Source organism: Pundamilia nyererei, unplaced genomic scaffold (genome assembly GCF_000239375.1).
Source record: "Pundamilia nyererei isolate P.nyererei 1_Seehausen unplaced genomic scaffold, PunNye1.0 scaffold00107, whole genome shotgun sequence".
Taxonomy (NCBI): Eukaryota; Metazoa; Chordata; class Actinopteri; order Cichliformes; family Cichlidae; genus Pundamilia; species Pundamilia nyererei.
This window is the reverse complement of record NW_005187508.1, coordinates 589,451-593,254: the sequence shown is the minus strand read 5'-3', so window position 1 is coordinate 593,254 and position 3,804 is coordinate 589,451. Positions and strand designations below refer to the sequence as shown.

At 41.7% G+C, this 3,804-nt stretch overlaps 1 protein-coding gene across 1 annotated transcript in view; it reads left to right on the top strand.

Annotated features, from left to right (window-relative positions):
* Positions 1-3,804, top strand: part of gpr83 (G protein-coupled receptor 83) — a 23,500-nt gene that overhangs the window by 4,081 nt on the left and 15,615 nt on the right. The gene's annotated exons all lie outside the window — the stretch shown is intronic.

Genomic DNA, 3,804 nt, shown 5'->3' with positions numbered 1-3,804 from the left:
CAGGACCAGCAAACTCACATCTCTCATAAATGTCAGTTCCAACACATTTATAGTGAGGCTGAATTAATTTGCACGCATGTACATAAACTGTTTTATGATTTCCCACAAAAATTGCAAAAATAGTAATTCTCTGATGGGAAGTTTATCAAAGACTCTTAAGTGTATATTTATTTATATTTGAATTTTAATTTCCCATTGACCTCCACTCAATGGGACAACCAAATGGACAGATGTGATCCAAAGGCTTTACAATGCCCAGGTGAGTCAAATGTGTTTACTTCCAGGTCAAATTTCAACAGCATTCTGTGCTCTCATTGGTGGATGTTTCAATCACTTGCCTGGAAGATGGAAAAGTTTATCTTGTGCCCTGCCCATATTGTGTCACTAGTAGTTCCTTTGCCCTTTGTGACTTGAAGTTTTTCAACTTTCTATGGTCTGGGAAGGCTCGCAGCATTGTTACATGTTGTGTTGTCGGTGTGATCATGCAATTCAGAGTTGATTTGAATTACAGATATGCACATTATTTTCTTTGTTGTTCCAAGTCACAAGTTTTTGATTGGGTTGGTATTTGACCCAACACAAGATTTTATCCAAACTTTTAATATCCCAAATGCTACTATGCATTCAAAGGCATAAATAAAGTAAAAGATCCACGGCAAAATGACATATACTCAGGCAGCGCAGCAGCATTCATGAGAATCTCAGCTCCTCAGCAACTGACTGTGGTAGAAAGGCAAGGGGGAGTGGAGTGGAGATGCCATGAGCAGAAAAATCAATATTTTATTTAGTTTGATGCAGGTTGTTAAATCTCTGATATTCAGAACATATTTAAAAGAATGTATTTCAGAAGTAAAATGAAAGAAAAGTGAGGTGTTGCTGTGGAAGAGCATACATTGTTGATAGCAGCATTGGTGTTAAGAGGGGGTTTGTTTTGTTTGAATTTCAATAAGGCAGCGAATTTAGTCAATTTATTTAAAGAAAGCAAAACATGCCTCTTGTTTTAGAGGAATGTCTCAATGAAGACAAAGAAAACATCTAAATTGCCTGGTCAATTTTGCTCAGGTGGCACCTATATACATCTGCCCCGCTTGTAGACTGTTGGATTAGTCATAAATAACACAGTAACGCAGTAGACATGCAGAGAGGAGCTTTTTGAAAATGTCAGGCTGCAGGGGAGTTCATATCTTTTCTTCTGAAGACTCACAGTTTTCAATAATGCAGTTTCTCAAAGGTCCAGTTGCTTTGGCCACCTCTTGGTGCTTACCTGGGAAATCAGTCAAATAAATGACGTCATCTGACCTGCATTAGATAAACTGCTTTACATGGTGTGATTATTCAACAGTGACATGGACTGTTGAAAGTTAAAATTAAATGTGGCTTTCTCACCAGCAGCACGAGGACAGATGCAGGTTTTATTAGGATTAAAATTGGCACCCTTGACCAAAAACGATCTGCTGCAACATTCGGAGCCATCAGTGGGAGAAGAGGAGGAAAAGGGATGATGAGTGCGAAGTCTTTAAAATTAAACGAATATAGCATCGGGGTTGCTTATAAGCAATAAGAACTATCATACAGAAGACAGAACAAGCAAGGCCTTTTTTATAGTTCTTTTATCTGTAATTGTAGAAACTACCATTGTTCTTAGCCACCCACACATTACACCTACAGGAGCTGCTCAGTAGGTATCTGAATTTATAACAGACGCAAATAAAAACTGAAAAAAGTAAAGACGGGAAAGAAACACCTTTTAACCATCTCATGAGTGTTAAGGTTGCATAGTTTGTCCAGCAGAGAGCACTCTGCAACCTGTTGGCAACAGGTGTTTGGAACCAACAACCAGCTGATCTGAGAGGGCGGAGCGCGAATAAGCCATTCACAACTTGTTGTGGCATTACAACTAGATTATTTTTAAACTGCACCGTCATATCATTTTATTATGGATTCATAAATAACTGCACATGCCAAATATTAGAGAAAGCTGTTTATTATTTGTGTGTCCTAAAGAAAAAAAATCTACTGATATTCACACCTGATGTTCTGTGGTTCCCAAACGCTGATAACCGCACTTTTTGTTTGTGGAAACAAACATTGTTATTGTGGAATATCTAGGAGAGAAGAATATTCACAAAGTGACTAGTTGTTGTGGAGCGGTTAGCACAGCAAGAAGCTCCTTGGTTTAAATCCAGTCTGAAACCTTTCAGTGTGGAGTTTACACTGTGGGTTGGTACTTTAGCTTCCTGCCACAGTTCAGAGACACGCATGGGTTTGGCTGACTATAGGTGTGAATGGCTGTCTGTCTTTCCTGCAAAAGATTGGTGACTCGTCCAGTATGTACATGTCTCTTGCCCAATGACTACTGGAATAGACTAAATATGGTCATATCACACTGATTTTGGGTATTATCAGCTCCACTGCTCTGTCAGTGCCTCAAAGTTAGTGCAATAACCATAATTTTACATATGTCAGGCTTGTGACAGCAGGAAACAACTGGGCTTAACTTTTCAAATTTTTCTGTCAGAAACGCAAACCCATGACACACAGCAAACACACAGGTCCTGCCATGTCCTCCTCTGTCGCGTTTAGCTATCACTCCTATTGGCGGTGCAAATACAAACAGGAAAAAAAGAAGTATGTAGCACCCCAGGCAAAGCTTATTAAGTGAAAACTGCAGAAAAAAAGACAAAATCCAAGTGCTTTGTGCCAGAGGAACCAAGAGTCCGTACAGGATACAATCGAATTTGGTTTGCTTATTATTACAGCTTTTCTCCCTCGTCTTTTCAAACCCATATCTGAACAGAGGACAGAACATCAACCTCATCCAACAAAATAGTCTGCAGTTCTCATGCCTGGATTTTAGCCTGAGGCTCACCAGAGATTTTACTGCCCAGTTATTTTTTGTGGTGCGGTTTCATTAGTAGCATACATTTGATTTAAAAATGTAATATTTTTTCATCTTACAAAATATGAAAATATTAATTATAACTTAGAAGCAAAGTAAAACTTAGAAAAACTCTGTGAGCATACAGATATGAACAGAAAGTTGGTGTCTGCTGAGAGACTGAAGTAAAAAGGTTTTCTTAGCTTAATCACTTGCGATGTCCCTCCACTACTCCTTTCACCGTTATGAAATACTCAAAGAAACTATGAGCTTCTTGTGGGTAAAAAAGGTCCTGGACAGACACCATACCCTGAACCCACTGCTCCACTCCTCCCCTGCAGCCGAGCCACCAACCACACCCCCACTTCCTGACTTAGGCTGCGGACCAATCCGGCCTAGCCTATTCTCCCCCTCCAACGAGAGCGGAAATGACCACCTCTGCCCCTGGCCTATGGACCACTTTGAACTTAAAAGGCTGGTGAGCCAGATGCCACTGTGTGATCCAGGCATTAGCATCCTTTATGCAATGGAGCCATTGCAGTGGGGAGTGATCCAAACAGAGCTGGAAGGCCAGCACCGTAGAATAATGACGGACGCACCTGCTCGCTCCCCAAGCGGTACCCCAGATACTGTACCTCCCTCCGTCCCACTGCACACTTGTTTGGTTTGGCCGTGAGCCCCGCCTGCCTCAGGAACTCCAGGACGGCAGCCACCGCTTCATATGCTCCACCCAGGTGTCACTGTGGATGATAACGTCATCCAGGTAGGCAGCAGCATATGTAGCCTGTGGACACAGCACCCTGTCCATGAGGCGCTGGAAGGTGGCAGGACCTCTGAGCAAGGCAAACGGAAGTGTGTCGAACTGGTACAAACCATACAGAGTGGAGAAGGTCGTTTTTTCCTTGGACCGTTAGATAAGAGAATCT